The sequence below is a fragment of the Polistes dominula genome, unplaced genomic scaffold (assembly GCF_049000335.1).
Source record: "Polistes dominula isolate Pdom_NZ unplaced genomic scaffold, Pdom_raw_medaka contig_20, whole genome shotgun sequence".
Classification (NCBI taxonomy): Eukaryota; Metazoa; Arthropoda; class Insecta; order Hymenoptera; family Vespidae; genus Polistes; species Polistes dominula.
This window is the reverse complement of record NW_028301147.1, coordinates 8,674,825-8,701,937: the sequence shown is the minus strand read 5'-3', so window position 1 is coordinate 8,701,937 and position 27,113 is coordinate 8,674,825. Positions and strand designations below refer to the sequence as shown.

General features: G+C 33.8%; 1 protein-coding gene across 2 annotated transcripts in view; it reads left to right on the top strand.

Moving 5' to 3' along the window:
• Positions 1 to 27,113, top strand: part of LOC107071963 (irregular chiasm C-roughest protein) — a 162,321-nt gene that overhangs the window by 6,163 nt on the left and 129,045 nt on the right. The gene's annotated exons all lie outside the window — the stretch shown is intronic.

The following is a 27,113-nucleotide window of genomic DNA, read 5'->3' as shown; positions in this document are numbered from 1 at the left end:
TCGTCGTTGTTGGATTGTACCTTTAGGCAACGTCTTTTTCATGATTAAGAAGAGAGAAGTAGCGATGCACGTCAGTACACTTGGCAAAGCATGGTCATTAAAACACGCTAATTATGAGTTAGATACGAGTGTACTCTAATCTTGAGAATCTCACTTTGCTGTTCGCGTTCTTTCGCACTGCTGAAAACGACTATGAGTCTTCGTATTTGCTTGCTCTTTCTCTATCATTCTATATATATCTCTCTCTTGTTCACTTTATAATTCTACCTCTAAATATATCCAATTTCATAAATAGTATTTTATAATAATATGTATATATATATATATATTTTATTTCTCCAACGATTTCCACATTTTACTTAGAAAATAGAATTCTACATTGTCTGCCTGCATAATCGTTGATATATATCCTTAATATTGAGTCTTATTTTTAAAGAGATTCTTCTTTAAGTCTAGAACAGCAGCTGTTGTTAAAGGTTAAGACTTCTCTGCGAATCATATTTCAAAGCTTGTACAAGTTATTTGCATAAACATACATTTTCTCATCGTATATTCCGGTAGTTTGCATAAATAACGAACCGAGAAATACGGAATGTAAAATAGCCGCGTAACAATTCTGTAACTTTTCCCTTTCTTTTTAAAAGTTCTTTTTTTTTTGACAAAACCACGGGTCATTTGAAAACTCAAAATCTTTTAAAGAATCCAATTCGTTCGCTAAAATTTTGATTTTAAAAACACTAACACCAACTGATTCGAAGTTTAAAATAATAATAACAGTGATAGTAAAAATCTTGTAGTTAGTAATAAGATTAGTTAGATATGTTCATTGAAAGTTTACCGTGTTAATTTAACATATAAATCAATGGGTATTTTCGTGTGTTGATCAATTTGGATTTTCAGCAATGATTTCCTGTCAATAACGGGTCACCGAACGAAATGGAATCTACCCCCGACTGGTTACCACACACACACACACACACACACACACACACACACACACACACACACACACACACACACACACACACACACACACACACACACACACACACACACACACACACACACACACACACACACACACACACACACACACACACACACACACACACACACACACACACACACAAACACACACACACACACACGTTGAGGTTTATTAATGTATAATATTGTGACGAATGACCGTGAATATTGGAGTAGAAGTTACCATGGTTACGCGGATACCACGAGAAGGGTATTCTGCGTTTACAACCATAGAACGGAAATTTGTAAACGCTGAGTTTCGAATACCTTTTGTGTGAATTAGACCGATGAATTTGATGCGTTGCTTTAAACTCAAATCCCTTTCGAGTTCTCCTCGTAACTCTCTCGCATGTTCTAATGAGATAGGAGATAGATTACAGGTTAATAAGGATTTGCCGTCGTATATAACTGTGCTCTCGTTTGTCGTATAATTATAAGAAAGCAAATACCAGGGTAATTCATAGTATACATAGAGTAAATTAAATAGACATAGCTGTTCGTTGATTAGTTTCAAAATAAGGAGGACAGAGAAAGACAGAAAGAGAGAAGAGAATCATTTCAAACAATGTCATACAAAAATAGATTCGACGAACTTATTGACAATAATCAATTATTGTATATTCATTTTATATTGAAAAAACTAGCTTCGTAAAAATTAATTAATAAGAGTAAAAGAGAAAGAGAGAGAGAGGGAAATAGAGAAAGCAAAGCTTTCGAATATATCATTATTAAAACAGCTTGAGAGTGAGTAGGTATATTTAAGCAAATGTTTCGTATATTATAAGGCATGAAACGTAGGAGAGACTTTAGTTCTAAGGCCGATGTATGCCATTTTCTTTCGTCGAGCTTAATCTTCGCGTTGGAGTGGTACATAGAACTCGTAATATTAATATAACGTCATTCATCTGGCTTAAATAAACGTGACGTCGTCATCGTCATAGTCACAGTCGTAGTCGTAGTCATAGTCGTAGTCATAGTCGTTGTAATCGTAGTCATAGTCGTCGCTTTTCTTCTCCCCTCCCCCACCCCTCTTCTCTGCTACGTCAACGTATGGAGCTTTTACTCAACGTAAACTCAAAGTCGCAAATGTAGAAAGTTATTGTCAAATTACAGTACGAATCACCAGGACGATGGAGCTTCCTACGAGTTTACCGTGGCGCAATCAACTTCATGTATGTGATTTATGTGACTTGCGCGAGAAGAGGAAAATTAATGACGGAATAGAATTAAAACAACCGTGCGAGCGGTTACTCTCTTCAACGAAATAGACAAAGTATCGTTAGTCGTATTTACGTGGATCGAGGAGTCGATGATTTTAGAAGAGTAATGAAGATTGAAAGAGACAGCAGGGTATTTGGAATATAGTATATCCATAAATAGTTTGATTTCTCGATCGATTTTCACCTAACGAAACGTTAGTCCGATAGTTCGTGCAAACGAAATTAATGAAATTTGACTTGACAAGCTTCTATCTAACGCATATGAATATGCATAAAAACCTATCATTAGTTTCTCGGAAAGAAAAATATTATCAAATAATATTGCTACGTGATATTTCAAAGAGTAAATAAAATATTATGAAATATTTCGCGAGCACGACGGTTAATGATCTGCCTCCGTGTATCAAGCGCGTTGATTTCGATTAGTATCTCGTTTGCACTCATATGTTTTATATACTTCGTTATGTATCATTTTATACAGGGAGGGACTGTTCCAATTAAATATAAGTGTCTAACTTAAAACTACAACTTACTCGAGATATCAAATATATAAAGGTTTGTAGTTTTAAAAAGGAAAATTCAGAATGAAAAATATCAAATTTAAGTATTTCGTTGCGTCGTTAGATTAAAGTAGAATTTCATTGCATAGTTTGATGAAGTTGTGGAAGCTCGGAAAGTAGACGTTTGTTATATGACGTTATTACCGACTCGAGAGTGGTGAATAAGAGTGAAGTAACGAGAGGAAAGAGAAAAAGGAAGGTATAAAGAGAAAAAAGGAATAATAAAATGCATTGGATATATTTGCAGATTGTTTAGAGTATACTAGAAGGAAGTAAGCGTTCGTACGGTGTCGCGATAAATAGCTACCATTTAAGGTTCCGCTTTTAGCTTCGTCCAGCTGCAGTACGATAAATGGTACTGTTTAAAGGTCTTACTTTCGGTTTGCATCTCGAGCTTGCGGCGAAGCTCGCAATAAACGTTTCTCCGCTTTATTTCCAGTATTATTCTCGCTATCTGCCGTTCCGCCCTTTTGCTCGATAACGGTCTATGGAAAATCGCGAAAAGTCTATTCTTCCTTCAGTAATTTCCTGGAGAATCCTCGTGCTTTGTCTTTATTTCTTTCTCTCTCTCTCTCTCTCTTTCTCTCTTACTCTCTTTTCCTATCTCCTTATCTCTGTTCATCTATTTAACTATCTCTCTTTTTCCTATAGCTAGAAACATAAATTTTAACCTAGCTATTCTCATTCGGGATGAAACGCAATAGACGAATTAGTCAGGATCGGAGGGCGTGGTATTTTGCATAAAAATAAAATTATTAGCAAGTTTATCGAAACGATCAAGAAAGATAAAAAAAAGATTGAGAGAAAGAGAGGAAGAGAACAATAAAAAAGTAGTATAATTATAAATGTCTATCGTGAAACGAGTTTGCTCGCATTTGGTTCCTAAGGGGTCGATATACATTTATTCGGTGTCTGGCAAGCATATGGCGTTCTAAAACTTCTATCGGATCTATAGAATTCTATGATAGCACTTTGTACAACAAGAATTATTATCCTATTCGTTGCTATAACTGTATATTGCGAAATTTATTAGATCATACATATTCTAAAATGAGAAGGATAATAGTAATATTTGTGATAAATGTTTAGTAATTAGAAATGAAAAGGTTTGTGTTCTTCGTTGAGATTCGATTATTATCATGGAACTTTTTTTTGGTATAATCAAGAAAATCACCCTCTCGTCCCTGAACAGGTAATAACGTTCACAGTTACAGTTCTTCTCTTCATCGTAAAAACGGACGTAACATTTCTATAGATAATGTTTACCGATAAGAGGACTTCTTTTCTATCTTTTATTCGGACCGAGAATAAGCGTCGATTTATCAGGATCGTCGAGAGGATGTGCGAAAGAGTTTTAAATGTGCATTCTACGTGAAGAGGGAACTCATTCGGTTCTTTTTTCTCTCTTCTCTATTTTTTCTGTTGTTTTTTTTTTTCTTTTTATCACCCGTTAAACTTTTAATCCGTCAAAGATTTAACAATCGTTTTCAAAATTATCCAAAGAATATAATATTTATCTCAAATGACATAAGCTTTTCTTTTTTGAATACCGGTAATCGATTTTCTTGGAATTTATCGATAATGACATCGTGGTTAACTTCGTCGATATTGATGGGAAGAACGATAAAAAAAAGAAGAAAAAAAGAAAAAGAGGAAACAATTTAAAAAAATAAAAATTCCATCAGTTGACGAACGAGAATGGTTGCCGTGCCGAAAACGGACGAAATATGAACTAAAAACGACGTAAACGAAGTAGAAGCGTCAGAGTTTGGCCGTATCACGAGCTCGACGTATTCAGATTATAGAGATACTCTATATGATTCAGATACGCCATATGCAATCGAAGTGATTAGAGAAGTGGAAGAGAGAAAAAGAGAAGGAATGAGAGATGAAAACGATCGATCTCACTCTCACATATACCTACCTACCCCTTTTCTCTTGTCACGGTTCGTATTGTTCCGCTCGTACATCCGGTGTTACAAAATATTTTTCCGCGCAGACGGAACTCGAGTATTGTGAACGGAAAAATCCATTAAGGTTTTCTTTTTTGTTTACTTCTCAACAAGCCATCGGGTATTCTGGACCCGTGCAAAATGCAAATATGCTTCCACGAACTGTCGTTCGATCGATCTCTTAACTCACACGTTCAACTGACCAACCTATTACGCTTACTATCTATGCATTTTATCGAAAAAAAAACGCGAAAGGAGTAGCGCGAGAAAACTAGGTTTAGGTTTGCGAATCGATAATAAGAAAAGGGAGTGTATACTTTAGCTAGCCAACCACTTAAATCTTACATGCGCCGTTAACTCTTCTAAGAAGTTCATTTATTATGTGAAACCTTTGAAATGGGTTATTTTTATCGACGACAACGTGTTATCGAGTACGAAATAGTTTACTTTTGTTTTGTTCATGCACGCTCGATGAAGGTATTATTTTTTGTCTTCTTCTTATTTTTTTTCTACTTACCTGTTATCACGATTGACACGAATCTTGGAATTAGAAAGTAAAAACTTTTGCGGCGAAAATAATTTTCATACACTCTCGTTAAGTATTATACGTGCACGTATTATAGAATAGGCGTGTGGATGGTGTATTTCATTGATAAATAGGAAAGAAAGTCGATGACGTTTCGTCTGGAACATACGTTGGATTAATCGGAGACAATCCATGGATACTCGACAGTTAGATCGTTCAGGTCGTTTCAATCATGGAACAAATAGCAAGCGTGTCTGTGGAAATTTTGATACCTCGATAGTATTTCTCTCTTGAAAGAGTTACATAGGTGCAATATATACCTGCATATATAACATATAGGATGTATGTAGAAACGTATTATACGTATATTCTCGAAATCCCAATTGGACCGAAGCAACCCTCCTATATATCTACTTCGTTTTTCTTCTTTGTCCTTTAAAAAACGCGCTTCGTATAATATCGTTATTATACTAGACGGGAAACTATCTCGATACGGATACAAATTTCAAACACGTCTGGTGCGAAATCGAAATAAAGAACGAAAGAAACGGTATGAAGAAAGAGAAAGAAGAGAATAAAAAAAAATAACTCGAGATAGCTTCGATGGTGGATGATATGATGGCAGGCTGACTGACCGATCGAACAAACGTAAAGACGAAAATATCCGAAGTTTCTCACGAATCATCCGTCAATAATACTGTCAAGACTTGAATATTCTCGATAACGGTAAATAAGTGAAATCGAATACCGGCGGATCGTCGATACGACCCTATGAAGATATTGTCAACTATCGGAAGCGATACTCTCGAGATACTAGATATTTGCATTATCATTTCATCGATATTGTCATGAAAAATCTCTCTTTTTTTTCTCTTTCCTTCTCTTTTTTCTTCTTTTTTTTTCGTTCTCACGTACACACGTATTAATTCGAATTAATATCGAATTAAATTGACATAAATGAAATATCTTGTTGTTGCTAGATAAATTTTGTCCCTTCATTTTCTCTTTATTTCTTTTCGCTTTTTTTTTTTACTTTTTCTCTCATCCGTAATTCCCTTGGGTGGTCTTGTCCTTTAAAGCGGGGTCTACTTTTCGATTGATAAAACGGTCACGCTTTGAAGGCGGCAAAACGATGGGAGTAAGCTGTCTCTCTCTCTCTCTCTCTCTCTCTATCTATCTATCTCTTTTCCGCATTGAACTTTCGATCGACCGGATGTGGTTCTCACGCGTACCAGCTAGATAGAAAGAAAGCAAAAAGGAGGTAATTGGCGCGATAATGAGGAGCGACGTTTATTAGCGGAAATATCGGACGGGACACGTCCATATTTAGAGATGCGTCATTGACATTCCTCTTTCTCTGGTATCCTCGTTGAAGAGTAAAACTAGTTTTTATTTCTACATTTTCCGTTTTCGATTTGTATCCGATCTTTGCCATCGTAGTTATCGTTGTCGTTGTCGTTGTTATCGTCGAGAAACTTAATGAGAAGAGTTTGCTTGATATCTATCGATAAGTCATATACTTTTTGTATCAACCATCGTTAACTAGCTGCACTCTCGCTCTACACAAATATATACGTAGGTATCGTATGTTTGTTTGTGGATTGGTTGGCATCTACGTTTATCGCGTAGCCAAGGACGAGGCTCGTTTGTCTCGCGATTTAAATCGAACCTATTCGCGTACCGATCGATAACGAGAACGTACGATACGTTGCACCTAATTGCATTAGATCGTTTCACCAATTTCGGACCGTGTACAACAAGTTGGAATTAGCGCGAGAGCAGACGATCCCATGGCATCGAACAATAACTGCTCCCCGAAAACAGACAGGATTATATCTGTCTAGTAAATTTACACTAGAAAACGTTTCGGTCATTCTAAAGCATTGTCTGCAAAGTGATCGATAGATCATTTTTTCCTTTTTTCTATTTCATTTTATTTTTTGCACAATTTCAAGAAATTATCTGTACTTTACTAAGAAATAATAATTTTGTCTATAAGCAGTATGGAATATTTCATTTATTTTTTATAATAATTGTATCAGAAAGTAAATAACAGTAAATTACAATTAAATTCATTATAAAGTTCTCCACTTATTTAGTATTTGTATTAGTTACATAGTTTTACATAACTTCAAGCGTAGTACATTAAATATTTCGAAATTCGAGTCACTTTGTTTACTTATTTATTTACGTGAGAGCAATTGCAATAAAATCATAAGTTGCACTGAATTCCTTGACTTCGTCAAAGTCTAAATTAAAGTCGTTTTTTTAACTATAGCTCGTTATAAGCTTTTTCGTCTTACAACTTGGCATAAAGTTTTTCTGACCAAATAGACATTTATTACTCACTTGGTCCGAACGTTCTTATCGAGATGAAAAAGAAAAAGGTAGTTTGGTAGAAAGGTGGAAGAAGTGCTCGCGAATGTCAAGACGACAACGTCGTTTCTCTCTCTCTCTCTCTCTCTCTCTCTCTCTCTCATTTTTATTTTATCATCCAACACATTTTTCCCTTTTGCTAGTTTTATCGTTGAGAAAGCTCGAATGATCACACTCTTACACCACCATTCGTATGAACGTACTACGTATACTATTCGAATGCATCCTCATTATCCACGACATTATATTCAAAGCACTACCCATGGTATACGCGAATGCGTGAAATTTTCACACCGTCCTTCCCTTCACCCCTTCTCCCCCCTCTCTCTCATTCACATCCTCATCGTACTTACTCACCGGGTGGTCAGTTTATTTTCAAGTCCTAAGTTATTTTCTCGACGAAGAAGTATCGTTGTTCTACTCCGACATGTTAATAGCTTTTTTCGCAAATGTAAAACGTGAGAAGAAAGTGGACAGGTGGAAGAAAAAAAGGGACAAGTTAGAGAAAATACAATTTTGTCGAGGAAACTCAAGATAAGAGAAATTAGGTTGGTCGAAGTGTGGTTGCCCGTTGTATCAATTCTCTTTCTCTCCCTCTCTTCGTTTATTTTCCTCTTCTTCTTCTTTTTCTTTTTCTCCGTTCTCCTAGCTCGTTTCATTCGTCAGCATCTTGCACGTTATCGTAGCTCGTGAACTCGGACAAAGTGATGATCATCATCGAGTAATGACAGTTCGGTTTCATTGCTGTACGATTGAATCCTACGGTTAACTTGTACACCGACTACATCACTGCATACCCGCATAACTGAATAATATCGACCTATCGAATATACAGCACACATGTTCTCTTCTCAATCATTCCATCTCGTCACTTTTCTTATTAACTAACTTTCATTCGTTCGTTCGATGGATTATTTCTTGAAAATTTGATCATCCGAGGAGTATCTTGTCGTTTCTTATTGTCTATGCGAACGTGTGGATACAAATTGTTAACATTCTGCTTTTTATTCTTCTTCTTTTCCCTTTTTCTTTGTACTTTTTCTTATTTAGGTCGAATCGATATTGCAATATAAATTATGAAAGAAGATAAAAGACGTCGTTTTTGCCAAGTTGAAAAGAGAAAGAAAGAAAGAAAGATATAACTATTGCAATAATATAACTTGGTGCTATTGATTCGAAGTTTACTTATCGATCGATATTTTTTCCTCTTACAACAGTGAACATCGGATGTTAGAGATAAATCGATTCACTGTGAAGACGAGGACGAGACGAATGGCAAAGGCTCTCTCGTCTTCTCGTTCGACAAGATTCGATCGTTAAACGATAGATATGCGTTTTCTCTCTGCAGATTTCCGATCGTTGCCAACTTCGGTTCGGTGGCAAAACCATGTCGGGGAAACGTAAAGGGAACGAGGAAGAAAAAAACGTAAGGGAGAGAAAGAGAGAAAGAGAGAAAGAGAGAAGGAGAGATGTTATGTAGAGAGATAGAGAGATAGGAAATCAAAGAGAAAGAGCAAGGTAAGCAAGGATTCCTCCTTCCTGTTCCTTCTCTCTTCTTCTCGAATTGCCCCGAGATGAATCGAAGCGTTTCTCGTCTAACATCAGATAGGGGATTCATCGATAATATTTCAAACGGCATTCCTTGCGATCGTTGTCTCCATTCCAGTCGGTCTCTTTCTTGACGACCTTGCAATCACCTTGAAATCAAGTAATTAATCCAATTGTATAACGAATATGTTATACTATTTGTAATATTTCAATATCCATTTTTTAAATGTTACTTTATAACTCGTTGAATATATTTTGCTATTTGTTGCTTATATGTACTTACACAAATAATTCAATATTTTAATCTTTCTTATATATTTTAATCTTTAATCTTTCTTTTTTTATCTTTCTTAATTATTTATTAATATTGTATTTTTTATTTTGAACAATAAAAATAATCTATCATCTATTCGATAAGTATTCATACAAAATTACGATAGTTAACTAGTTTCGAAGTAAAATTGTCTAAAAAATATTTGTTAAAACAGTCATATGAAGGAATATAATATTAATATTCTAAACTTGTACTTCCATCGAGCTTTACATGTAGAACTAACGTTCATTAATATGCCGAGCTCGCAGGCACGTTTAGATAAAACGTTTTCCTCGTACGAGCATAAAAGTAATATACGAGTTGGACTTCTAATCTGGATCTATGTACTGCCGTCGCTTTTCAATGCTTCTCCGTGCGATCATGCGGAACGTTTTAGCGTTAGTCCGCATCCGTCCATTTGCTTGCTCAAATTCACACAGGTATCCGAATTAATGCTTTGCTAGTAATGTGATCTAGTCACGGACCATTAATTGAATAATCTTCTCGATTGAAATAATAATTATATGGTAAAGCATCCGATAGTGATCGTTTCGATCGAGCTAGAGAATGTGAGCTTTTCAAATTGGAAGTGGAGAAGGAGGTGTAGGTGTAGGTGGAGGTGTAGTTGGTGTTAACGATGAAGATGAAAACGAATGGTAGCCGATCGTAATTTTCCGAGGATATTGGTGAATAACAAACCAGGTTCTCGGTTTTCCAGGAATAATACTACTGTAATTATATTTACCTCTTTGTCGTTCGTTTTCCTCTCGCATAACTGGCTAATTCCTGCTATTAACTGCCACGACGTATATACAATCGTAAGAGGGAGGAGGGGGAAGTTGGCTATAGGGAAAAGTCAACCAGTTTGTTTCGTTGGAAATTGTGCCTCTGGCTGACAATTGTTTTCGGTCTAGCACAGGGGTCGGCAACCTGCGGCTCGCGAGCCACATGCGGCTTTTTAGTAAAAAGAGTTTAGTAAAAAAAAAAAAAAAACATTTAAAAATCGTTCTGAATCGTTTAACGAGGATTAGGCACCGATGAATAAATAGATTTGCTTTTTTTTTTTTTTTATCAAAAAACTAACTTTATTTATGAGAGTACTATTTATTGCTGGCAAGAAAAAATTTTGTAGCTCTTTAAAAACTTTGAAATTTTGTAAATTGTAATTTTTGGCTTTTCCGACTCAAAAGGTTGCCAACCCCTGGTCTAGCACCATAATGGTTTTTCCTGAGCCATCGATTCGCCCTCCTCCTCTCCTCCCTTTCTATCCATCCTATACACTCGTTCGACATTCGTTCGTGAATTCATGTATGCGAGGGTGGGTGTCGGGGCTGGAGAAAAAGATGAAAACCAAGAGCAAAATTCCACAGGAGAGAATTGTAACTGGCCCTTGGTTATTATCACTGCTTTCTGTTTGGGAACTCAGTGTTCTCGTATTTACGTTACACGAGTATCGTATTGTATCGTATCGAAACGAATCGTGTTGTTGGCTTTTCGCGTTCTTTTTCTTCGATATATGATCGCACGACGAAATAGTTTGATTTGACGGATTTTGTTGTTGTAGAGACAATTTTTTTCTAGAGAAAAAAAACTGTTTCTATTATTTCAAGAAAACGTTGAGTCGTTCTCCCTTTCCCTGCAACATATAAAAAAAATACCAAAATAGTAAGCCGACAGAAAGTAAAATAAAATAAAAAAAGAAAGAGAAAGAGAAAGAGAAAGAGAAAGAGAGAAAGAGATCCGTTTATGAAGAGTCTCGTCGACAGGCGCCGTTCGTAATAAAAGCATGAGCTGTCTCTGAGAAACTCGCGGTCCCTCGTTATACGCTAACTAAGTCTCTTTCAGCTTGGCTCTTTCTGCAAGAAAAACTTTTCGAAAGCATGATTCGAAAAGTGTTCGCATCCATTTTGCTCCGCTGGCTTCTACAACGAAACGTTCATTCGTGTTTCGACGATCACGCACAAAGGTATCTTGTGCTTCTTTTCCGAAGGACGACGACTATCGTGAGTTTTCCTTCCTTCGAAGTTTTTAACAATGTTCTCAAAGCTTCCGAAGTATGAACGTTTTAGTGAAACTCTTGCGATCTTTATCGAACAAAATCCCTTTTTAATTTTCATCTTCTTATTTTTTTTTTTTTACTTTTTATATAAACTTTCAAACGATATCGTTTGAATTTGTTAAAATTATTTTTAATGGTATGCATATTGATAACTAAAACAGAAAAAAGAATTTATATTAAATTATATTTTTTATGTAATTAATATTATTTATATATATACATATAAAAGTAATATCTTGGACGGGACATTGTTACGAAGATATGGGTCAGATTTCTTCGTCGAAAGTCCTTTACCGAGGTTCCACTCTTACCTCAATTTAACAATGAAAGCAATTTGCGGAAATCTGATTGTGGTTAGAAAATGTCTAAGTACTAACAAGACCAACAGTGTACCTCTCTACCTTCCAACCGAAGATTTGCGCCAGCTAATAGCCAATTACAGAACAAAGAATCGTCGATATTACAAGCGATATCAGCTGGAAATTCTGATGCGAGCTGACAGGAGCAGCCGCCGTTGTCCGGCGCTGTTGTTATTAACGATCCTGGATTTTGAGACCTCGGGAGAAACGGTTATCGAGCATTGTTCGTTGATGGTAAAAAAAAGTAAAAAAATAAAAAAAAAAAATACACTCAGAAAGAAAAAAAAGAATAGATGGACCCGTTGTGTCAAACAGACCACGTTATATGACATATATATATTAGAATGGGTCAGAAAAATCAATTATTTTTTTTTTTCAAGTGACACGGTAAAATGGGTTGCAAGACACCTTAAAAAAATTCTCACCAAATATGAGCTCTTAATTTTAATAAGAAGATCCTCCGCATCGCGGTTTTTTATTTTTTTCTCAGTCCAATAGAATAAAATTCATATCTCATCATTAATTGATTGTACAGAAAAATGTTCTGGAAGAATTTTGTAGGAAATTTAATGCTCTACAAAAAAGGTATCTTATATTTTTTCCGTAAACCTCACCATTTGAATGATATTGAAGATTTAAGTTTGATTATTTTAAGACAAATTTCATTTTTGTTTATGAATTTTATAACTCGACAATAAATGACTATTAAAAAATGCGCAATACAAATTTTTGTAGAAAATTAACTGCTCTATAAAAATGGTGTCTTATGTTTTGGCGATTAAATTAGGCGTTCAAAAAATATTCATCATCAAACTTTCATGTGTACTGATTTCTGTCTCTGAATATATATCTTTTATGTATATATGTATCTCTTTCTCCCTTTTTCAAAAATAAAAATGCATATGCTCGTTTTTTTTCAATCGATATTTTTTCTTTTTTTTTTTGTTGAAAATCTATGGAATCTGGTTGTATTTAAGTAACTCTAGTTATTCGTCGTTCTTTTGAGACTGAAAAACAGACAGAAAATAAAAAGATAAGAATAGAAAAATAATGTAGAAGGAAAACACAAACCGGGAAAGGGAAAATCTTTCAAAAACGAACGTGAGACTTCGAACGATAACGTTCAACATGAAATACAAAGTCATTGCTAACGATGACAACATCGTTTAACGATATTGTTAAACGAGTTTAAAAAGGGCCGTCCTTTTGATTGTTCTGTTTTTCTCTATTTTTACTCTTTTCTTTGGAAGAGTAGAAAGAGACAAATTTTATTCGAATAAATGAGATTGTTATTCTCCGATAGATGGATGGTTGTTAAAAAGTTCAAACTTCAAGATATTTTAAGTTTGTTTATTTATTATTTTTTTTCTTACTTTGATTTTATTTTGAATATATTGGAAAATAGTTGAAATAAATATCTTGTGCTTTTTACCCAGCAATTGTATTCTTATTGGTAAAAAGACATTTTTAAATCTAGACCAATTAAGATTGCAAGGAATTACCTTTATTAGTACATTACGTGCACACTTTACTTGAGAGGAATTTTTAATCGGACAAAAAGATCTTAAAGATTTTTTTTGTTTCTGAATTGACTAACCTAGTCCTACTTTTTTTTCCAGACTTATTCTTATGCATATAAATATATATACATGATACTATATAACTTTGATACCAGTGTCAAAAGAGTTTAATCTTCTCCTGATCCTTACTGAATAACTACTTAATTAAGTCCTACTCAAATGCCATCTCATTTGTACCTTGATATTTATTAATAGTATCCTGTTATGCGTTTAACAGGAAAACGCGCTGGTATCGTAGAAGTTCCGAAACAAAAAAGTTTACTTAATTAATTAACATCAGTACAATATATAGATATACATATATATATATATATATAATAAATTCATATCATAATCCTGTCCTCATTAAAACACACCAGGGAATCCATACTGCTACCAATTTCGATGAATTTCCATGTTCTCTAGGAATATCACGACGTCATACCGCAGTGTATTGTCTTCTGTTGAAAATTCAATGTTAAAAGTTTGCCTTCGTTGTATCGTTCCAGTCACCATCATAAAACTTGAAACAACAACGAAAACATGGATTTCTAAGATACCGAAATTCCACTAACTTTCAAACTAATTTTTGTCTCGTTGACAATGTAACTTTCCGTGCTATCTTTCCTTTCTTTTTCTTTCTTTCTTTCTTTTCTATTCTTCATCTTTTATTGTCAACAACTAACGGAAAGATTTATTTTCGAACATAATTATACTCTGGTAAAGAAGATAAAAAACATTGATATTTCATAAAATGGCATAGACTGAGATATCAACCTAACGTTAGAGGAGGTAATAACTAAATCGATAAAGTATCATAACGGGTTCTCAGAGAGAGAAAGATTAAAAAAAAGAACTTGTCGATTAAAATTCCTACGCTTGAAATAAATATTCTTTCGTTTAGGAAAAGAAAGAGAATTAAAAGGAAGATTGAAAGAAGAAGATAAAATATGAAATATCTTTCTAGATCAATATCCTTTTAATAATAATTTTCGTCATAAGCTTTAACTAAATAGGAGAAATGTAGTTATCGATAAAACTAGTTCGCCTACTACTAAAAAGGAAACTATCGATAAAATTTCCGTGGCATTTAGAAGGTATCTTGGTACTAACGTTAACCAGAGTAGGATACTCTAAACCAAAAAGAGAAAGTTTCACGGAAATCAATCTTCCTTGATAATCGTTTTATGTATTTAAAAGTTTTTCATGAAACGATATCAAAGATCGAAAGATCATTGAAATCATTTGTAACGACTGGATATTACTTTCCTAAAACATCAGTTTTATGTCCACCGTTTTGCTATTTCCAACGAATGAAAAATTATGAGAAATTGAAAATCGTATATAGATTTAGCGATTTTTGTTTGGAATATAATATATATATATTTATTATAGAATATATATATTTTATTATATATTTTCAGCAAGAATTTCATTTCCCATCGGATGGATCGATGCGCGTTTCGTTCTAGTATAATTTTTTTTTACTTTTATTTCCTTTTTTTATTAATTTTTTTTTGTCCTTTTTATATTTTTCGTCATATAAAAATATACAATCGTCGAACGATAACGACGCCTGGCGTGTTACATAAATCATACTATTCGAGTTTAAAGTCGATATAATAAAATAGCGTTGAAATAAATAGATAGAACGCATATTATTACAAATGAATTTGACGGGATATATACACGCGTGTACTATATTTTCTATATATTTCAACGTTATCGAACGTTTTCATAAAGAACGAAATAACGTGGAAATAGGTATAAATACGAGTTATCATCGAATGCTATTTTGATTTTGAAAACTATACGCTAGACTGCAATGTTGTTTCCCCAGTTATAACGATGAAAGTAAATTTCATCGTCGAGGGACGCATTGTCGTCAACGAGGCGTTTTCATCGAATAGCGTGGTAACCAGTTTCGTAAGCGAATTGCTTTGTTTTATACGCTATTTACAAATCGATCTACGCACCCACCCCCTCCCCCTATATTTGTTTCCTATTAATTTGTAGCGAATGTGTGTATGAAACGAATTTTAACACAAATTGTTCGTTGAATATTTTTATTACAATAACTATATAGATATGTGATTCCTCGTTGATCGTCAAATAATGAGTTAGAGAAAAAAGAAAGAAAGAAAAAAAGAATGAGAAAGATTAAAGAAAAAGAAAATGATCGGTCAAGAGACCAGAACGTATAGTAGAAATACAAGGTGGGGTGATTAAAGAAGAAGAAGAAGAAGAAGAAGAAGAAGAAGAAGAAGAAGAAGAAGAAGAAGAAGAAGAAGAAGAAGAAGAAAAAAGAAAAAGAAGAAGAAAAATAAAAAAAAAAAAGAAGAAAAATAAAAAGAAAAAGAAAAAGAAGAAAGAAGAAGGGTGAAGGGATGACTATAGCAAATCGGGCTTGACCGGGTAAACGTATGCATGATTTCCGTAAACTCGTTCCAGGTGCCCATGGGCCTACGGCGTGACGCACGCTGCTTAATTCAAAAGCCTATTTCGTCGGCGTGAAATGCGTGACTGCTCACGCCCAGAGCATTAAATCATGCCGTTCGTCGCGCATGCGTCAACAATTAAAGGGGCGTAATGTCATCGACCTTGAGAACCAAACGAGCTAACGTCGTAGTACGCGTGTCGTTCTATCAGACAATCACGGACTATTAAATGGGATAACAAGTTTGATAAGAAAAACTTTATCTAGTCTAATTCTAATTACTTCTACTTAAAGTGAAACTTTTTAGACGAGGGTAATCAATATAATTGGATGAAACGACGTGAAAAGAGGGAAAGAGAGAGAAAGAGAGAGAGAGAGAGAGAGAGAGAGAGAGAGAGTGAGTGAATGAGTGGGTGAATGAGTGAGATAGAACCCACAGAACAAAATTATTGTATGTATGGTTCTAGTATGTGCGTGCGCGTGTGTACATGTATGTACGTATGCGTGTATATATGTCGATATGTATGTCGATCGATAGTTATTGGGAGATGCGTTTATTTATAGAAGGATGAGTGGGGAAGTGACAAACTTGAAAATATTCGATATACTTTAAATAATTGTTAATTAATTGAAAGACATGTATATTCTAGTTTATAAGCACGTAATATTAGTTAGAAGAACACTTTTCTTTGGAATTCCGTGTTAGAGTGGCTAGTTGTCCTCTGTGAAAGTCAATTGAAATTGTTCTATTGATTGTTGTTTATATAACTTTCCGTAGACTATATATATGTATAATGAAATTAATATAATATTCGGAAAGTTTAAATGCAAACAATAATCAATTAAAGAACTTTTATAGTAAACAACGTGACAGTCTAACGGTGGACTTCGAGGAGAACGGTACATCGAATTTATATTTCGTATTTTTAAACTGAAACATACACATTTACCTCGATTAATTAAGAATCAATTAAAGTAAATTTAACATAGTACTATATTATAACAATTTTTAAGATTGTTTAAAATCAAATAATATTTATTTTAACATTACTGACCAGTGATGACTTCGAATTGAAAATTTTTATATAATAAAATATTTGATCGAAATTGTTTTAATATACCTATTAATAGATATATTTTTGTAAGTCAATTTATTTGATATTATTCTTTTTTCCATGGGTATCAAATTAATTTTGGTATGAAAAAAGCCGGATATTTCCTCGTGTTTTTACAGTTATACTAACATGTTGGTATATATTATACCATGTAATTTAAAAGTACGGACACTTCCTATACATTATTTTCGTATTTGTTTAATTTACTTTGTTATTAATAAAGTTTTAAATTTATGCTCTTCAAATATATAACGTATTTATTTCTAAAATTTGTTTATCTTAAACATATTATATAAATAGTTGGCAAATAAAAATCTAATTAGGGTAACGGTGTTCGATTTTAACCCTTTCGCTACTACGAGCGACTATAGTCGCTCTCCATGTAATGCCACTCAGGTACTACGGGCGACTATAGTCGCTTTCCATGTGATGCCGCTGAGATACTACGAGCGGCTATAGTCGCTCCCGCTAAAGATGTCGCGTAATTGTATATATGATAAGCGCCTGCAGTTGCTATGCACAGAGTATCTCACTCTAGACATGCCGCGTGAGTCTTTCGTTTTGCATCATTTGTTTTTTACGGGCTTCAATAATAAACCAAATGCCTCGATCATAAGTCTTACGACACCGGCTCGAACGTTGCGTGCACCGTGCACTGTTTCGGTGTAGCGCGCCGTACTGCGGGAGTACCGCGGCGGAGATCCGCCCAGTAGCGAAAGGGTTAAGGTACACTTACTGTATATATGAATCATATGATTATTTTCTATGTGATAATATGAGATTCACTTTACTTTTCTTTCTCTCTCTCTCTCTCTCTCTCTCTCTTTATAATTTATGAAAAAAATATTGTCATATATTTAGAGTAATTTTTTTAGCTTTTCCTTCTTTAACTTTTTTAAATAAGTTACGTTTCGATGATATAAATCATACTCCAATTTGTTTTATATTTATACTGACCAAACACAAACTCTTATTTAATTTTAATTATATTTTCCATTCTACTTTTCTTTTTTTGTAAAACTGTAACAATCTATAGTAAAAATATTTAATTAAAAGTTATATAATGAAGACTGAAATATGTTGATCCTCTCATAAAGTTAAATGATCGCTTGGTTTGTTATGCGAAGGCATCATCTCTTCATTCTATTCGCTTCTAATCTCTCGATTCTCAATAATAATTCCTGCAATACTATAAATATGTTAGGTATGGTGTTCTATGGGAGGATATTTCAATAGGAAGTACTTGGAAGCAATAAAGGAAGATATTTAGCGCGTAATTCGCTTCGATGAGCGTACAAAGACATAGTCGTTCGATACGAAACAGCGCTAATACCTTCCCTTTGATATCTCTCTCTATTTCTCTTTCTCTCTCTCTCTTTCTCTCTCTCTCTCTCTCTCTCTCTCTCTCTCTTTCTCTCTTTCTCTCTCTATACATTTCTCTCTTTCTCTCTTTCTCTTTCTCGTACAAAGAAGTCGTACATAACGAGAGTTCTCGAGCGACAACTGAGGAAGAGTTTGACAATTGAAGCGGAACATGTTCCGTTCATGAATCCGCGTGATCTTCCAAGTTGCACGGAACAACTCACGAGAAGATGAAGGAGGTGGGTGGGTAGAGGGATGGAAAAGGGGGAAGATGTAATCCCAGGAACGCGTCGATTCGTGATGACAGAGAAAGAAGAAGAAGATGAAGAAGACGAAGAAGAAGGTGAAGTAGCTGGGGCTTGAAAGATGAAGGAGAACGGCAAAAAGAAATAGTTCGTACGGTTAATTCGAGCGGGCATCGTCGTTTACGCGAGATTTCCTCTATTTCTCTATCTTTTTTCTTTTTTTTTCTTTTTTACTCTTTCGTTTCTGAGGCCACGGAAGAAGGTCGAGAAGTTTCGTCCTGAAAACATTAAAACTCGAGCGGTACGATGGAGAAGGAGGAGAAAAAGAGTACCTAGTAGAAGTTGGAATGCTGAAATATTAAGAGTCACGGAAGTGGAAGCGAAGGACCACTTTTCCAACGATATGAGAAAACCAGAACGAGTGAGATGGAGATAAGGAGGTAAAGAGAGAGAGAGGAGGAAGAGAAGGAGGTTTCTCTGCGTTGAGACGCAACCCAAGAGAATCCAATGTTTCAAAGATTTCAAATTTCATCGCGAAGAAATAAATAAATAAATAAATAAATAAAAGAAAGAAAGAAAGAAAGAAAGAAAGAAAGAAAGAAAGAAAGAAAGAAAGAAAGAAAGAAAGAAAGAAATAAGGAAAATATGAAATAAAAGAAGAGGAAGAAGACATCGAAGGATATAAGAAAAAGGACGCGTTTCATCAAAAAATTTCTTCATGGACAGGGTAACTTAAAATTGCCGTTGTCCTTGGGGCTCGTCTATTTTTTCTCGGAAGCTCCTTTCAACGCCGCAAGACTTTCTCTTCTAACCCTTCGCCCTTTCTTTTCCTTCCTCCTTTATTTCCTTCGCCTTGCTCTTCTTCTTCTTCCTCTGCCTCTCACAACTTTATTCTTTTTATTCCACTGGATCTTCCCTTTTGTACTAAAGCGTGCCGTACACAAAAGGAGAACGTAATTCCTTCAGGTTATACTACGTTGTCCTTCCTAGTCTTCTTCCTCAACGAACGTTTAGAGAAAAGTGTGAGAAGAAAGAATGGAAGAAAGAAAGAAAGAAAGAAAGAAAAGAAGGAAAAACGTACGATGATAACTTTCTGCGTGGTTTTTCATCTCTATCATCGTTTCTATTTATTTTTTTCTCTGCTGAGATGATATAAGATTTTGAGAATCGTCAGAGGGTTTTGAGAAACTCTTTCTCTTCGATATATAATAGACACGTGTTACGTATACACAGCACATACACACATATATATGCATAAATACAATACTGGAAGTCCTTTATTTCACCTGCTAAAGTCTCGCCGTTTCTCTTCGAATCTCTCGAGAAACTCTAAACCGAAAAAGGAAAGGAGAAAGAGACGAGACGAGTTTATCTCGTCCAAGAGCAAAACGAATCGAGCTCAAATCTCTTGTTCCTACTTTCTCTCTCTCTCTCTCTCTCTCTCTCTTTCTATATATATATACTGCATATACAATTCTTCATATTGATTTTTTGAATCGTTTTTTCTCTTTTTTCTTTTTTTCCCCCTCTCTCTTTCTTTCTTTTTTTTATTAATAATTAAGGTAGTTCGAACGTTGGATAACGTACCTAGCGAGGGGCTTCAAGGGGGCTCTAATTTTTATTCAATTAATATTTAAATTTATGGTTTAATTTTTATTTAGAGATATATATATATATAATTGACTTTTAAATGAAAAAATTCATACATAAATAAACTTAAAAAAACAAAAATTGGTAACATCCACATTCGCCCTTCTTAAGTGAATGTATATGTTACGACCCTGGTATCGGAAATCTGGCAACATCGCAATATAAAACATACTAATATGTTTGTATTTTAATTTTAACTGTTTTCAATTCACCGCTATTTTTCTTACATTTCAAAGTACGATGTTGTCAGATCTTTTACGCATGCGCAAACGACGTTCCTCAACGCGTAAATACTTCGTTTTTCAATGATTTTTATCTTTTTGTTTATAAATAAGCCTGGCTACCTGTCATCATTTTAAGACAATGAAATTTTAATTAAAAAATTGTATAACTTCACCTTCATTTGTAAAAATCTGTCTTTTTAGAAGAAAGCTATCATGTATTATGTATGCTGCATCCATAAGAACTCACGTTAAAAGTTCAATTTTTTATTTTCATTTTTTTTTAAATTTACCTGGTAACAGTACTGTTTTTTTGTCCCAGCTTCAAAACAGTTATTTCAAGAATATATTATGAACATTTTAAGACAATCTATCTTTTTATAAATATGCGCTCGAACTACCTTAAGTACGAGCAATTAAGAGAAATATAAAATTAAAAAAAAAAGTAGAAATAATTTCGTTGATTGGAATTTCGCGTTTTCAATCTGAACATAAGTAGAGAGAGAGAGAGAACATTTATATACATAGGTGTATAATATATTTTCATAGAAAAGAGCCTAAACTCACACCTCGATACGATCGTTTTACGAGCTACGTCGCGTCGTTAATAAGCCTCGTGAATATTTGAGAACGGCTGACTCGTTAAGTCGACCAGTCTCGTATTCACCTAAATGAATGTCCCGCACGCGTAAGAGCGTCGTGCGCGTTCGGAAATAAACGTCGGTGGTAAAAAGGGGTTGGAACTTGTACGAGGAAGTCGCGTCAGAGTTTATTGGGGCTGCTAAGAGGGACACGCAACTACGGCGAATGAGAAAACACAATATTACTGCTATACACCATTTTTTTTCATTTTTATTCTCATATTCGAGAATTGAGATTCGACATGTTCGAGAATTTGTCTACTTTCTGCTTTTCTTTTTAATCTTTACTCGTTGATGATTATTGATTAAAAGAAATTTAAAAAAGACATTATTTTACGTCGTAACATCATCTTATCTTTTCCTGATAAAATCATTTTTGCATTGTTTCTATTTTACTTGTCCTTTTTTCTTTTTAATCTTTATTCTTTCGCTCTACGACTCCTTTTATAAGGATTTTTCTTTTTTGTCGTAAACGATTTTTGTTGATTTATTTATTTATTTATTCATTGTTAGATAACGATAATTTTTTCTTTCTTTATCATTTTTATTTCATTTTATTCGTATAAATCCCTTTTTTATTCCGACTAGCTACTACTTTCTTTTGATCGACCTCAAAGAATAATCTAGAATATTTCTTCTTCCCTTATTATATTTATTCTTGTTCTTATATTCTTTTTATTTTTCTTTTTTTTATTTTTTTTATTTTCTTTTTCCTTATTTTAGTAGGCTTTGTGCGTTTCCACCTAACCTGATTCGCTAAATCATTCACGTCGATGAGTTTTCTTTCCAATCCACGCCTCAACGCTTCTTCCGTTTTAATACCGAAAATAATTTATAAGGCGATGCTACTTGAGAATGCCTTATTCTTTCTCTCTTTCTCTCACACAGACAGAAATTCACCACTTATATGCTGAGCACTTGTATTATATCGTTAATTATTAGTCATAGACGTTCTAAAAGAAATTTCATATTGAAATACTCAAACATTCCATCTAATATAATTTTTATTATCAAGCATGATTTATAATTAACGTATCGTTTGTAAGAGTGGGGAAGGGAGAGGAGAGGTAAGAATGGTAAGAAATGAGAGAATATTTTGTGGGAGAAATGTAATATACTGATCTTTTAGAAAGTTCATACTCGAATAAGAAAAAGACATTTTGCCTTCGGCGAAGCTCGAGTTAAACTCGCATCTCTCAGTGTCTCGACGATAAGAGAGAGAAAGAGAGAGAGAGAGAGAGAGAGAGAGAGAGAAACAAGCACGTCACTTATTTCGTTTTTATCTCAACGTTTCATCCTCTCTTTTTAAGGTAACTTGAGTGACTTGGCTCTCCCGTTTCTACACGTCTTCGTTTTTCGTCCTCTGTCTCTCGAGCGGTTACCAGAATGACTATCTTTTTTTTTCTTTTTTAATTTTTTAAAGGAGATGAAGAGAGAGAATTTTGTAGGTAATAGGCGAGAAGAGAAAATCAAGAGAAGGTTTCTTTAGAAAAACGTGTCGTAGGTTCTACGTAGAGTAGAAAAAAAGTACGTCCCGTACTCGTCTGTAAATCGTTTGTACGGTAGACGACAAGCAGCTAGTTGAGAGAAAGTTGAAAAAAAGAAATGAGTAACCCGTAGGGACGCACGAACGTTACCTTTTCCTTCCTCGTTTGTGCCCTTTTCCAACGCGTCGCACGCAATGACACAAAATAACCCTCGAGTCCTCTTTCTATCTATCTCTTTCTCTCTGTTTCTCTCTCGTACCCTTTTCTGTATCTCATCGGAGTTTTGCACACTCTCCTTAACGCGATTACAGCTATTCGTGAATACGGCAGTGAACTGTATAACTTTCGTCTTCGTGTTTGAGCGTTAATTCGTTTAACAGTTCTCGCTCGCGCAATAATTTTCATTTACACGAAATAGAGAGGATTATTTTGTCCTGTATAAAAGTTATTTCAACCCTTGGATATAAAAATGAAGAAATTGTGAATAATTAATCACACAGGTGAGTATAGTGTGCTTGTATTGATAAATGATGTTTTCAAATAAATGTTAAACGTTCTTTTTTATATTTTTTTTTATTATATATATACGAACACGTAGAACTGTCAATTAAATTAGCTATAAACGATAATCCAATCGATATGGATTACGGATAGACAGCAGCAGCTAACTCATATTATTGCTGCACCCTTTTTTTCCCCTAATTGCCATCTCTTCGATCGTTCGTAAAAGAGCAACTTCAGCGAAGGAAAAGTAAAAGAATGAAAAAAATAAGGGGTAAGAAAGAAAAATTGGATCGTTTGAGTTTTTCTCATTTTTCCTTCGTCCCTTTGATTGAATCCTGCGATCTTGAAAACAACAGATATTGCGTTACAAAAGAGAGTCTCGCGAAAATAGACTTTTACAATTAGATAAATCAATATATTTCTCAAAAGTATGTCATTATGGGATATTATAATGTATAGCAAAAGAAAAAAAAGAATAAAATTAATATCTCAAAATAAATCATTAATAAGTTAAAAATTTATCATCTACGATTAATATTCCAAATTCTCGTGAATTTCTCTTAAGTCTCGTCAATTAATAAAGAATATCGTTGATCTAAATTGTATTACTTAATCCTATTTGCGGGACACAAGAGGATGCCTGAACGCCTAGGGAAATCGAGTTACCGAGGTCAATACAAGTATAATTATGCCGATCTGACGTTAATTCGTTGCAACCTCGTTCCGTTGTTTAGACACGTTTACGATAGCAGTATATATCCAAAATGTATTTATACCTACTCGAAATATCTTACCAGTCGAGTATTAATGGTGATAATTAATCACAGATTAAGTGTCTCAATTCGATCATAAAAATATTAAATATTAATGAATACATTCGTTCCTAGTTTGTAATCTTTTTTTTCCGATGAATTATCTGTCTATTCTTTCTATCTATTGTTTTCGTCGTGAACGATGCGGTAACTGGGCCGACAGTAACGAAATATCTTCGTCTCAAGGGTAAAATAAAAGCAAGACACAATTTCTTCTTGCCGAAATACAATCGTACCAAGGAGAAGAAGAGATGATACGAATTTTAGTGTGAGTGAGGAAGTTTGCGTCTATATATATGTATGTGTGTTTTCACAGAAGTAGTATAAAACCATGATCTAGTATATAGACAGAGAGAAAGAGAGAGAGAGACCGAGAATGTTTGTGTTTGTCTGTGTGTTTAAATGTATGTTAGAGAGGAGGATACGAAAGATAGGAAGAAGCAACGTTTGAAAATCGATACTTCCGCCATCGTTCGAAAACCGATGCTGCAAGCCAACTTCTTTTTTTCTCTTTTTCTCTTCTTCTTCGTCATAATAATTAAATTCAATATTTCTAAAAATAGTAATACTTATAATTAGATGTATAATATTTTCGTAGAAAATCCATAATATTGCGTGTAACAACTCAAAAGAATTTCTTTCAACGAATTTCTTCTTTCTCTTAAGTTATTTGTTTCTAAGTTAAGGGTCAAGACTAAGAGGTTTTATTTCTTCTTTGTTTAAATGATCGAGATAACATGTTATGCGATCGTTATATTTTGGTAATCCTTTCGATGTTTTAGTACCAACGAGACACCCTTAATATTGAATTTATTTAACTCACTCGAAAAGAGAACAAGTGACCTAGGAACGCGTATCGAGAAAGATTTACGTATGGCGTTAATTAATGCACGCGATAAAGCCTTTACACCTTCTTCGGTTTTAATGTCACATATATGCACATAAACATATATATGTATATATGTGTGTGTATTTTTCACTCCGGTGATTTAACGATAACGGAAGGAAATAAAATGGTCATTATTGTATTCGGTAAGTTCGTTACTTTTGTTATATTCAGGCTGTTAAATAAATTTATTTTCAATCTAACGGAAATGTTAGAAATGTCATTAGTTCAATTTTGTATTCTTAGACAGTTTTATTATCCAAGTAATGTGTGTACTACAATATTAAATACTCTTTTCTCTTCGTTTATTCTAGCTCAGGAGAACTTGGGTATAATAACTTGATTATAAGAAAATTCATCTTTCATAATAATTTTACTCTGTTACTTTAATTATATCGAATATAGTAGATTTTACTCTGTTCGAACGTTGTACTGTATCGAAATTCGAGACGACATGAATTGGCAAGCCTTATCTGCAGACGGTGCTTTACCTTTTGTGCGAAAAGCACGATCTTAATTTAGAACCTTCTCGAATCTTTGTGTATGTAAGTACGTACTACATGGTTCTAGACATTAATGTAGCCACCGTTCCAAATTTCTTTTCCTTTTCTTTCTTCCCCTCCACTTATATACACCTACGCAGAAGAATATCAAACTAATTTGTCTCGATGTTGCCGAATTTTGTTGATTGTTCTTTTTTTTTTTAAGTTTACTTTAACGTATTAAATTAAAATTTTAGGTTTATATTGATACTTACTATGTGGTGACATTTTCATGATATTTCGGTAATAGAATATTTAATTTTTGTTCTTATAAATATAATGAAAAATAAAATAAAAGAAAAGAAATAGAGGAAGAAGGAACTGAGATTTAACAGAGAAACGAAAACGGGTACACATTAAGAAGATTAAAATTTCAATCGTCGACGCCAATGCACCAAATTCCCGACGCGATGTCTGGCCAAAAATAAGCGCAGCACTCGCTCGCGTATTAGCAAGCGAGGCTGTGCCAAGGTTGTTGATCCTTTCAACGAAAAGAGCCGATGTCTTCTTGGCGTGAATTGCGCGTACCTTTTCTAAAGAGGTCAAGAATGAAAATACTAAGAGGGCAACATTTTATCTTCTTTCATTTTTCTCCGTTTTTATTTTTCTCTCTCTTTCTCTCACATACAGACACACACACATACGTAGAACTATCTAAAATTTGTAGATTTAAATTTATTTCAAAGGCATCACAATTACATTTGCATTTAATTTTTAAAGATAAAGTTAAATTATACGTTTGTTTAAATATATTTATGAATATACGAATAGAAAAATAAATAATACTTATATGGAAAAGATATAATAAGAGTCGTCCCCCCATTAAAAGAAAAGATTCAAATAAAAGAAACTCATTTTTTTTTTTTACAAAAAGTCTTATTAAGTAGGACTAATATGAATTACCGAATAAACTTTATCAAGCAATAAAATAATTGTGCTTATGATAAAAAGACATGAAAGAGAGAGAGAGAGAGAGATTTTATTTAAAAGTTAATTCATAAAATTTAAAAATAACGTCACAAAAATTAATTATTAAAAAATATATATTATAATAGTGATTTAAATTGACGAAAAGTAAAATTGATCTTTCGATCCTATATTAATTGTACTATTAAATCGCACATTACTCGATAATTAAAATCTCCGAGTTCTATCATGTTCTTGCTTTTTTTCTGTATTAGTCTTATATATATATTAGGGTGGGTCAAAAAAATCAATTATTTTTTTTTTACAAGTGACACGGTAAAATTGGTTGCAAGACACCTTAAAAAAATTCTCACCAAATATGAGCTCTTAATTTTAATTGGAAGATCCTCCACATCGCAGTTTTTTATTTTTTTCTCAGTCCAATAGAATAAAATTCATACCTCATCATTAATTGATTGTACAGAAAAATGTTCTGGAAGAATTTTGTAGGAAATTTAAAGCTCTACAAAAAAGGTATCTTATATTTTTTCCGTAAACCTCCCCATTTGAATGATATTGAAGATTTAAGTTTGATTATTTTAAGACAAATTTCAATTTTGTTATAAATTTTATAACTCGACAATAAATGACTATTAAAAAATGCGCAATAAAAATTTTTGTAGGAAATTAACTACTCTATAAAAATGGTGTCTTATGTTTTGGCGATTAAATTAAGCGTTTATTCTATTGGACTGAGAAAAAAATAAAAAACCGCGATGCGGAGGATCTTCCTATTAAAATTAAGAG